This window comes from Montipora capricornis, chromosome 4 (assembly GCF_036669925.1).
Source record: "Montipora capricornis isolate CH-2021 chromosome 4, ASM3666992v2, whole genome shotgun sequence".
Classification (NCBI taxonomy): Eukaryota; Metazoa; Cnidaria; class Anthozoa; order Scleractinia; family Acroporidae; genus Montipora; species Montipora capricornis.
The window spans coordinates 23,348,068-23,360,567 of NC_090886.1; the positions used below are offsets into that span (position 1 = coordinate 23,348,068).

At 37.6% G+C, this 12,500-nt stretch overlaps 1 pseudogene; it reads left to right on the top strand.

The window, feature by feature from the left end:
* The window catches only part of LOC138046373 (uncharacterized), a 5,352-nt pseudogene extending 633 nt beyond the window's left edge, over positions 1–4,719 (top strand).
* The last annotated feature ends 7,781 nt before the right edge of the window (positions 4,720–12,500 follow it).

A 12,500-nucleotide genomic window follows, 5' to 3' on the forward strand; every position in this document is an offset into this window, starting at 1 on the left:
GGAGAGTGCTGTTCCCTTTCAGGAAAAGCTGGTCATGACGCGTGGGAAGTCTTCAGAAGTGTGTTCGATTCCTTTGCCCAGGAGAAAGGTGTTCGAGCAGTTTTCTCGAAGCTTATCTCGGAAGAGGCTTGGGACGAGAGAGTGAGATGCATGAGAGTCCCAGATTGGATATATTTGCTCTTCAAACTGAAGAGTGCAGTGCCTGGCAAGACTTGACAAACCTGACAAAATTAGGACGAACAGGGGTAAGTTGTACTCAGCCTTGTCCTTTCCTTTTCCTTGTAGACATTGTAAGGATGGACCTTTTTTGATGGGGGGGAGGCAGGGGATTCATTCTCAGCAAAAAATTTTGGTGTCATAGAGTTTTTCTTCTTACCCCTTTGATTAATGTGCAGAATTTATTCTCCATTTTTCACTTGCATGATTTTTCATGTGATTTTCCCCCACAGTGTACAGGATAACTTACCTTGTCTAATTTATTGAACTATTGTTGTAGTCAGATCCAGGATAAAATGTGCTCTCTTCGGTCTAGTCTGCACTACAGCAAACTTTTAAGATTGATAAAAGATTTAATTTTCGTGACAAAAGCAGTTCAAGGTTGCAAGCATTAGTGTAATAACTGAGGCAAATAACTGCCAGACAAGACACTCTCTGCACCACTTCATGTGGTATCAACTTTTAAGACTAGAAAATGGTTACAGGAAAGATTGAAGACTACTGGTATAGCTCTCTGTTGTGGTCCTATCCTAACCTAAGATCAATTTCGAAACAAGACTTTAGATTTTGCTCTTTGAGGTAAGGCATATATGAGCAGATAGTTTACTTAATGGAGAATATTACTTGATGATTCCCCGAAAAAGTCAGATGAGGCCATCATTCCATTAAAAAACAACATTGCTCCGTTGCGGAAGGGCCATTTTGATGTAACTAGAAGCCTAATTGGTATTGAAAGTCTTCCTCCAAAAGTTCCTGGGTACGAGGTCAACCTCAAGAGTGTCACCATTTGGGTCATCAGGGAAATGCGCCTGCATGGTTCACTTCCTGATGACATTGTTTTCAATCTAAAGATTGATGGACGCCCTTTCTTTGGTAAGTGCACAGAAAGAAATATATGAATTAGTAAGTAATATTTAAGTCATTGTCATTTTTTGTTATTCATGATATTTTAAATTCTAAATAATTTTTTTTTTAAATAATGGTAATGACAGGTCAAGTGTTATTGACTAGGTTATCTTTGGAAAGATGTGGAACACTGTTCAGTGTTAAATTCAATTTCCCGTGCGTTTCTCAGAAATAATATAAAAATTTTATGTCCATTAAATTGTTCCTCCTCTTTATATAGTTGATGCCATAATACTTTTATTATGCCAGCAATCAGTGTTCTTCCAAGAATTTATTTATGTGAAATACTTTTTTTATATTTTAGGTAAGGATCAAGTTACAGTTGGTGTTGTTCCCCTTGATGCAAAAAATCGATCTTCTCAAAGCGCCAAATCTGTCTATCCTCTGGCTATAGCCAATTGTAAAGAAAAGAGGTTTGTCAGTAATCATTGTTTTGTTTATACCCTATATATTTAACAAATAGATTTCATTTGGCTATGCAACCATACTGTAATAATGCATACATGAGGCAAAAACATTATGTGAAGAAAGGAATACACATGCCAAGCGGCATTTTCTTAATTCTTATCTTGTTTTGTCACATTTCCGTCACTATCAGAGTACAGACCCATGACCAAAAGAGATACTAACTTCTGGACTTCTGGCTGAATGTACATTACAATAAGTACCGGTAGCTAGCTAAATAATAGTTGAAACCGTTTGACATCTGCCACAGTGTTTCTGATCCAGATAAAATTGTTGTGAATAAACAGCTTAGAATAAACTACTGGTGGATCTAGTTAACTTGGTGAATTGTGACATAAAGCAGAAAGTTAGAAAGAGCAAAAACAAATTGCTGCTGCAAATCCATTCTAGTGAACTAAAAAGTTAAAAAACCAATCTCAGTGCTCATGAGTTTTATAGAGTTTTTTTGTATTGATAACCAATAGGTGTGTGTCCAAACGTACCCTCAGTAAATGATTATGAAGTCTTGTGCATACCCTTGTTATTTTTAATTAAACTTGATGCCTTTTTGATATGTATTTTCAAGGAAGGATCTGAGAAAGCTTTTTGTTAATCTTAACAAACGGAAAGAAGAAATTAAAAGAAATGGGATTTGGGTTGATGGCAATTTAGCACTATCGTGTGCGATTCAAAGGTATGTATTGTTTAGTTATATTGTAGTTTGCAACCATGTCAATGTCAATAATTTTAATTTGATAATATGACCCTGTCTTACTGAAATTTCTCCCACCCAATTGCAAATTCAATGGCAATTACAGGTGTAAGGTCAACTGACACCAAAATTGATGTTAGGCATGTGGCATGTCTATGATTATGTGAAATACCGGTAGATGTGAAGGTAAGAAAATTGCTTCTGCCAATGCTTTTCAGTGGAGGTAAAAGTTGATTATAACTATCCTGTGGGACATATAAACAGTAATAACCAAAAATATATATATGAAATTAATGAGTGCAAAAGAAGAACAGGAAGTAGCCCAGGGCACTTGAGGGACTTGTTTTTTATCTTGGCTCCTTAAATTAAATTCTGACGTTTGAAGCCTTGGGTTTCTTTGCAATTTGTCTTAGGGAACAGTGTGGTATTTGTTTTCCAGGCATTTTTTCATGAGGAAAAAAAGCTTTATTTTATTTTATTTTATAGTAACTCTAGACTACAAGGGTTTGCTGCTAATACTGGCAAGACTGGAGGATGAAGACTTCATCCTTGGAGGGCAAGGCCTAGCTGTTGAGTTTTGCATTTTTTGTATGGCATTAAGGGTAAGGTTATTTTACCATTACATGATAAAACAGGCAATATTATATTATTGTTTAATAAATATGCAAAAGTAATAGTTGGCAAGTGGAAATCCCAAAACAATAAATCTTTGGACTAATTAAGACACTATTGGCATTTATTATGTAACAACTCAGGTGATGATAACATGTAGCTAAGGGATATCTGTGCATCCCAATTTGTGAAGAAATTTTAAGACAATGCACCTGATCTCTTAAAATTGTGTGGTCGAGTTAAACATGCATTCAAGATGTCCACCTTTTAATTCTGACTAAAAGCCAGACCCTGAGTAGTCACTACTGTGACTAGATACATTAGAATTTCCATGCAGCTATCATGATAATTAAGTAGCCGACAAACAGCTATTATTGCTGACTACTGCAATGAAGATTGCTGGCTATTCAAAGTTTGAAAATGACTAAATGGCAACAGCCAGTGAAGGCTATCTTGAGAATTTGACCACCTCCTTTCGTTGTGTAGCCTTACTGCTTCAAAGGTAATGACAGCTCTCTGCAAGTCTGGTTAAAGCTATTAACAATGTTTATGTTATTTCCTAGGCTTGTGATTGTGATTTAGGAAGGCACGAGGTTTGTCTTGAGCATTTCCTTCAAGTGAAAGCAAACATCGGCAGGTAACTATTAAAATAAAAAGATACAATGTGATTTGTGGTGGAAATCCACAGATTAGTTCTCTTATTCACTGTCAAGATTTATTTGTAATGTTAGCAATGCACATTTTTTGTGGAGAGAGGAATTTAAACCAGAGTACCCTTGGGGCAGTTAGGATGAGAACCATCAATAAATTCAACCCACAGAATTATGAGAACCTGGCCCTGCTAGTGTTATATTTTCTTTGTCTGCTTTTTTCCCCATGATATGAATAAAAGGCCAATAGGTTTTACTTTTGCTTTCCCTCTTTCCTGTCTTTTGTGGATTAGTTACTTTTGATTGATATTATATACATATATGGCAGTGATCCTTCTACCTGTTTTCAGCTTTAAAGGATTGAGAGATGACCTGACATGCCTACTTGATGAGGATTTGTCTTCTCTGTGTCTTTGTGCTTTGCATTGCGAGATGCGGAATACAGAGCAGATTTTGAAAAGAGTTGGTCTTCTGGCCTACGAAATTGGTTCTCTGCAAGAGTGTAATGATGAACTATCAAAGTATGGCCCAGAGAACTTCAAAGCAGACCGGATCACGGTAAAATTGAGACCTGGACAACAAACAGCTCCTGGTAGAACAACATTTCTTTTGCTTCTTGTTCAGGTCAGTTACACAGTATTACATATTATTAACCATATATCAAAATTGTATTTTCATCTCGTGGGAGCCTTGCCGTGAGAGACTTGAGGCAATTTTAAAAATGGCTTAATTGTTTTGGGTTACTTAATTTTGCTATGGGAGTGGGAGGTCATGGAAAAAAAAACCCAGGTTTCCTGGTTTTGTAAACTAGTTAAGAAAATGTTTGTAAGACAATCAGATCTCTCCCTTCAGTTCAAATTACTGTCATGAAATTTGCCTGTTTTGTAGTCGCAGTAATTTTTGCCACTTCTAAACATGCAATGAAAGTTTAAATCACTGCAAGGGAAAAATTATAATATATTATGTTTTCCTTTTTTTCCAGGAAGTACTGAACGTCAAATTTTTAGTGCTATTGAAGAAATAGTTGACAAATCACTCCCATCTTCAAAACTTGCAGCTCATTCTAAAGATAATGAAGCGGCTAAAATATGCCTTCTTAACAAAATATCATTCTGCGAGGCACGACAAAAGGTGATTATTTTGGTAGTACTACCCCTTTATAGCTTGGAGATATTATAATGATTCACAGTTACTCTTCCTTGAATAGTCACCTTAAAAATGATATGACTGAATGTCTTTTTCACAAGGGCATCTTCATAATCCTCCTAGGTTAAAAAAAACTTAGTTCTATTCCAATTAAATTATTTTTAATTGAAATGATGAAGTACATGTTTTGAGAAAACATTATTGATTACTGGACTTCGCGAGATATTGATTGAGTTGATCAATTAAAGTTACAAAATGTATTTGCTTAAGGTTTATTTTTTTTCTTGAACTTTACAGTACTACGGTGAGATGTTGGAGAGTGGCATTTATGTTAGGGATTTTGGGACAAGACTTGAAGAAATCAACTTGGAAAATTCAGGTAGTACACTGAAATGATTTGTAGTTGAAAATGAAAAAGCATCCTAAGCATTATTATATTATATTATATTAAAAAGCGAAGAGATTGAGGTCTTTTAGTTTAATTTTGAATTGGACAAAACAGTAAATTTGGAGATTTGATTGTATCCACAAAGAGACACTCATTTCCATGTGTATTTTTCTATCTGTTGATACTCTTGCATTAAAAGTGGGGTCAGATGTCATGTTACAGTACTGCTTGATATGCGAACCTGCTAATCTAGTGCGACACGTTGTCAACAAAGAATATTGGCATTTGCATTAGAAGGCAAAAAATTGTCCTGGTATTCTGCCAGACTACAGTTGGATTTCATCAGAAATCGGCAAATTTTGGTTGGACATTGTCCCTTGTCCGACTGTTATTTGCAGCCCTGTTGGGCGGAAAGGGGTAAAAGCGGCAGTTTACAGTATCTAAGTTTTGTTTCCTGTTATTTATTAGATGTTGCCAAAGAGATTGAACATCAAAAAGCATTTTGGCATGAGAAGGGAAAAGAAATTGAAAGTCAGTTTAAAGAGCTGTACCAACCCACTTGGCCGGCACAAGTGCTCAAAGACAGAAAGGGACGAACGAGTAAGAAGGTCCCGCAGAAAGAGGAAAATAAAGAGCTCAGCTCTTATGCAGGAAACCTAACTAAGGAGTTTCTGATCAAGGTGAGCCTCTTAGACTTAAGTCCTTTACTGTCCTTTTCCTTCCTTGGTTTTGTTTCTTATCCCTTTACCCCTTTTCCCCTATTAATGCACTCATCAAATGCATATGTGTCATCTCTAATCGGTGTGACTGGGCATCAAGATTCATCTCAGTGACCTGAATGGTCGTGAAAAGTTTATGAAGCTCTGCATCGTCAATACATACATGTACATGTAAGTTTTTAACTTTCAATTGTTTAACAGGTATGCTGTCTGTGGAAGGAGATTGCTGAAGTCACAAGGGACAGGAATTTTGAAAAAGATGAGGAACATCTCATTGACATTTTCGATATAAAGGTATGTCCATTTTATTCGTTTTCATTGACGAACTTTAAAAGTAATCCACATTGTTTTTTCTAAGTTTGGGTGATTTGCAGGTTGACTGACCTCTTTCAATAAATTTCCTTATTTCTTCAATGTTAAACATGCCTTAGAACTGCAGGTTAATAAAAAATTCACCTCAATCTGCCAGTATGTAGATCTAAATACTGTCAATGCTGTGAATTTTACACACTGGTCCTTCAAGTAATTAATATCAATAATAATCCTTGTCATTTATTTTTAGTGCAAAGAATGGGGGTTTCTTTATTGGAGTTGTTTGGTATGAGTCTTGGGACGGGAGATTATGGTCATCTCACGATAGAGCATGTGCCAATGCTCTTTAGAGTCCACCGTTCGCTGCACGACCTCTCAAATCAAGGATTTGAAGCTGGCCACAAGCTGCAGAGACAGCTATATGCCAGAGCAACATCACATGATTCTTCGGGCAACACTTCCTCTTGTAAGTTAGTTTTTCAATTTATTTTTCATCTTAATGCTTGAGTCATATACAATTGTCTACTGATAACTTGATCCAGCGAAAAAATGTTGCTGAATATTCCAAATAGGAAATGGTAATAATCCCAAAATTACATAGTTGCCACATTATTTTATGCTATCATTAACAATATGTACATAGCCAACTAGGCGAGTATATAAGTACTAGGTGTGCATATAAGTGCAAAAAGGACTGTGTACTTATCAATTCCAAACCCAGTCCCACCCAGTGACAATTTGGGTAAATTGAGCAGATTGGGTATTTGAAGATTTTCTTTGCCCCATTTGCATGGCACAGTTGGCATGAGTTGAAGTTATAAAGGCCACTGAGTCTTTATTGTAGGATTTCTCATAGTCCCCAGATGTCTTAACTTCATGTTGTATTTTTGAGGAGATAATGCACATGGATTGCTTGTTTATTTTTGCTGATTGTTGTGTATGTATCTCCTTTCAAACTTCATGGTTTGGCTTCATTTCGTGTCATTATTTTTATGACAATAATCACCTGTGGGGTGTAGGTTTCCTTGCATTTGTAGATAAAAAAATGTAATTTTCCCTTCCTCCAGTTTACCTTTTCACTTATTAATTTTGAAATTAATTGAATTGAAATAGTCTGAGTTATTAACCTGTTTGCCGTCTGAGCTGATATATATCTGTTTTAGTGGATCACATTCTTGCCCACTTATTCACTGAGAAGTTTCTTGACATGAGGCTTTCCTTTAGAGAGGCTTATCGCTGCATAACTTCAGGCATTTATATTCTTTAAGACCTTCCTTTTGTATTTCATGACAATGGCTTGCTTTTAAAAGGTAAAAAGTAAATTTGTGGCCATGGCTGTGGTTTTCTGGATCATGTGCACACCACAACATCCACGACTGGCAACTGACCCTCGTAATATCATAGTGCAAACCAGAGTTCATTGCATGGCAGGTGCTACTAACACGAACAACATTATGGGGTAATCTTTTCCTTCTAGGAGTAGTTTTACTCATATCTGCTTTACGCTACAGAAACAGTGGGCTCTTTCTGATTGAGATCATTGACTTTAGTGCACATAACCCCCAAATGTGTTATTTACTGAAATAAATTTATTTGTTATTTAAAATGTTACTGTGCAAACATTTTTGGATTCGGCTGAATCCTCAATTTTCTGTGTCCTGTCAAAGTCTCAATAACAGCACCTAAAATGCTGCCATTTTATTTCACTGCCGTATTTTTAGGGGGATGGGTCCAACAGCTGTTGTGATGTGTACCCAGGAACAAAGTATCTTTCATGTTCACTTTCTTCGCAGAAATACTTCAGATCACAGGTTTATTTACTCAAGAGGAAAAAAATTTGCAGGGCTATGTGCACTTTAATAAACAAGTTTTCCTCTTTACTTTTCTCACAGGAGAATCTTTCTACTATAGAGGTTGTGGCTGGAGACCAAAGAAAATGGGGTGGACAAATGAAGACAAAACCTGGATCAAGAGCATGAATGACCTGTTCACCAACCTGTTTGGTCCAGATTATTGCCAGTATGAGTACAGCGATACTAAGCACTGCATGCTTGTACCAGGCCAGTTGCCCATTATTGTGTACAACCATGATGAATGGGAAAAGAACCATGCATGAGTTGCTGGAGAAGAAGTCAATGTGGACGAAGCCAAAGTAGATGAAAGTGTCTCACAATATGCTGATGTGAGTCACAGTGGGCGGAGGGAGAACACGGTAAAGGGTAATTCTGTGCAAGCCAGTATCTTGGACTTTAATGTAACTAGAAGCCTGTGTCGTGCGGAAATAGCAGCAATCAAGCTCCCTGAAGTGGTGTTCATTGCAGAGAAAGACGTTGTGCTCGCTCAAATGACAGAACTAGAAACGAGTGACCCCACCGTCGCCACTCAGCGCCCCTCTGAAACAACGGTGCAGTATGCATTGAGCTTGCTAGCACGTGCAACAGCTACCAGTAGCAGTAGTGTGGCAGTTGACAGCGATGATGAAGGGAATGAAGTGGCTGTGACTATTGGTAGACTGGGTACCCACACAAAGAAATCACTCCTGGTTTTCAAAAAATGTGCAACCTTTCATCTGAAGCAGCCAGAATTAATGAGGGAAAGAGGTGGCTTTCTCATTCTTGTGTTCCAGATGTAACCAAGGTCAGAAAACTTCTTCTAAATGCAAGGCCTCATGATGAGGTTATAAGACATGGCCAGTTCCTAATGGATGTTTCAGATCTTAGTACATTGGCTTGCGAACGCTACATCAATGGTTTCTCTATTGATGTCATTTCTTTGAAGTTAGTCGAGAAAAGTGAGTCCACAAGTGTCATTTACCTCCCCTCCTTCAGTCAAATGTGGGCAAAACAAGGTGTGGAATACTTCAAGCACAAAGCCATCCCCTTCTTTGATAGCTGTCCAGCAGAAGATGCAACCTGCATTTTAACCCCAGTTCATTTTGACAGTCCACTACACTGGGGACTGCTTTGCTTTGATGTTACAACTAAAATAGTCTATTTTGATGACGGTTTGAAGATGCAACCTCCAAGTGGTACCCTGTCTGTTGTACAAAATATGCTGAGTGGTTTCAAGGCTTTGTCACACAATGCCATGGAACAAGAGGATCACTGGAACAACTCTTGCTTAAGACTTCCCTTGCCACGAATCAACATGCCAATCCAGACACAAGTTGGTATTGGCGCTGGTAGCTGTGGAGTCGGTGTCATTCTCGCTATAAGAGGTATTGTTGCATCTGGGAACTGTCTTCCCTCCTTCAACTGGGCATTTGGCAACATGGCCAATTTACAGAAAGAGCTAATGGCTCTTATCCTTCAGTGGAGAAGAGAAGAGGTATGAGTACTGTGTTTTATTACTGTAGCAATATGGGCCCACTACACAAATGGTAGAAAATGTCAATTGAAGTAGAATGTCGTGTAAATTGTTCCCTGATCCATGAAAGCAGAGCAGCTGTAAATATGAAGCATGACAGGTGTTTAATATTTCTGAAAGATTTTTATTTCAGCATTTTCATTTAGAAACAACAGAATATAATTAAATTATTAATAATATAATTTGATTACCAGTAATATCCAAAAGAACAAGTCTGAACTGTAAAGGGTTATTTCAATTTAAAATGGAACTAAAAACTGAACATAACATAGATACATCTGTGTACAACAGCTACATGTAGAATTCATTATATATTTCCTCGAATAACAGCCGTCCCTCAATCTCCCTTGAATAATCACCCCCCTTTGACCAAAATATTTAAAGTAATCGCCTTCCTTGAATAATCACCCCCTCTCAAATTAAAATTGACATCTTGGGTATCAAACAAGCGTTCATTTAATTGTTCACAACTGAATGGTTACAAAAGCACCGGTTTTTTTTTTACAGTTTTTTCCAAGGTAATATTCATGTATTTAACTTTTTCCTTTATTGCTTGGTATAATGAAACAAAATATTTAGGGCACGACCTCCTGTGAGAAATATTTGAAATAATCTCCTCCTTTGAATACTCGCCTCCGGCTCTTATTCAAGGAAATATGGTAGTTTGTAGTCTCATTTGGGACTCTCATTATTATGTCACAGGAATTCCTTTTTACAAGTTTATAATTTCAGTATAGTTTACATGATGGTACACCATATGAGATGAGCTTATTATAAATTTATTATTTTCCCTCCCCTTTTCTTTAGCAATGCACTATGGGAGAAGATGGAACATTACATCCTTAGTTAAAACAAGAAGTAAGCTTTATATCAGGCTGTTTAATGCACATCTATAGGGTGATCTTTGTGGACATCATTTACAACTTGAAATGTAAAATTCACCTGATAAAAAAAAAGTGAGGAAAAGATATCGATAGAAAGTGAGTAGTATAGGGGGAATCGATAGACCAAATTATTCAAAATGGCGGCCAGTGGGAAATTCTTCCCAAACCGGTTTTTGGATTAGGGTTTATAATGAGATGCATACCACGTAGGTGTACGAGGGTATATTCAAGATGGCGGCAGGGAGATGGCGGCAGGGAGTTTAAATGAACTGCACACGTCATATATTTGGTTTGAATTGTATTATATTTTTTCTTTTATTTGGAGTGAAGTGTAGTCTGTTCTGGTGGTACGGTTCCGCCCAACCAGCCGGATAGTATCACGCTTATATAGGGAAAGAATAATGGAGTAGCTAAGAACCAATAAGACGGCACTGACGTCACAGTCAAACAAGTTAAAACAAGTTTAAGGGTTGACAACGAGAAGACACTGACGTCATCGCCAAACGAGTTGAAACAAGCTTAAGGGTTGGTTAGAAAAACCAAAGGGTCTCCTTAATAATGTAGGCTAGAAAAATCCCGTCAAACCGGTTTGCTTTTCATCCTTATCGCACACCCAGAAATGAAAAAAAAATGAACACGAGGCAATATTTCATATCAACACAATTTATTTTATTGAATAAACATAAGAAATTATTACAATCAAGTTTCAAAGCAAACGATGCTCCTGAATTTTACAGAGAATCATTCACTTTATCTATTCTTGCAAATTGTCTCATGAGCTTGGGTCTTTGCATCATATCCGTCTTTGCTTTTTCTTTTGGTTCGTAAACTGGAGACCCCCTTGCAGAATACGTATCCACAGACATTTCATCAGCCCATTGAAAGTATCTACATGTCTCCTTCCTTCTACATGTAAAGTAGGGTCTGAATGGATTCTTTACTGATCGTGACACCCTTAACGTAGGCGTCTCCATATGCTTGCACAGTAGCCGCTTACCACCCTCAAATACTTTGTACTCAGGGATCACACGGTCACACACGCATTGTTGATAGCCATGGATACTCTCTTCAGGGCAGAAAAAGGGACACTCTTTCCAATTTAAGAAGCGAATATAAGGTATACCAGATGCGGGCTTGATCACTTCAAGGTCTTGAAGACAGAGACCACATTTTGAGTAACTCATCTTGAAAGTCATGTGTGATGAGCACAGTCACAGTCACTTTATAAGATTTTTGAAAACCAGCTTAACACCGGTCAAACTCATTAACACCATTAATTAGTAATCAAGTCTAGCCAGTACCAACAGGTTTTGCAAAACTGGTCACGCTGCAGAAGACGTTTCTCAATGTGTTTCTGTTCCTCATGTTGTGGCGTGTTATCGACCCAATCTTGTTCGTACGGCGCCATTGCATCCAACACGTCCAATAAATCGTGCCATAACCAATAGACATTCTCGCGATATTTATCCAAATCTGTTTTATTTAAACATGATATCGCTTTTTGATTATCATGTACTAATAATGGTTCCTGCTTAAAAATGTCCTTATACACCAGGAAGGCAAAAGTGATCCAGTAGGCTTCTTTTATTCTTTCTTCTTCAAGCTCTCCACAACACGAGCTGATCTTTTTTTCATTTATATTGGATGCCATGATCTTCACACTAAACTAACAACGGCAGCAACCCATATCCTTCTGTTATATATTCTCTTTCTTTAGGTGAACAGGTTTTTTTCTAGTTCAGTACGGTTCCCATTGTCTATTGCTTCTCAATCTTGCTACTACAGGTGTTCTTGGTTTCCTTGTTATTCTCCTTTTACGAATCGGTGTAGACAAAGGAGTTTCCAAAAGAAATGCTGGCACCTCTGGTAAAACCGGTTCATCGACTTTTGTAACAGGAATTTTAGATTGACTCGCAGGTGTTGATTGTAGTGTTTCCGGAACAGGTATTGTTTCTGAGGGAGGCGTTTGTTTTCCCGATGACGCAGATCTGACAACGGTACGAGGAATTTTAGATTTCCCCAATCCAGTTGTAGCTGTAGATTTTGGTGTGGCGGGAAGTTTTCTCGACAGTACCTTTTTAGTCTTTTCTAAACGAGTCGTAGGACTTGTCTCAGTTGGAGCTGGTGACACTGTTGCAGTCACAG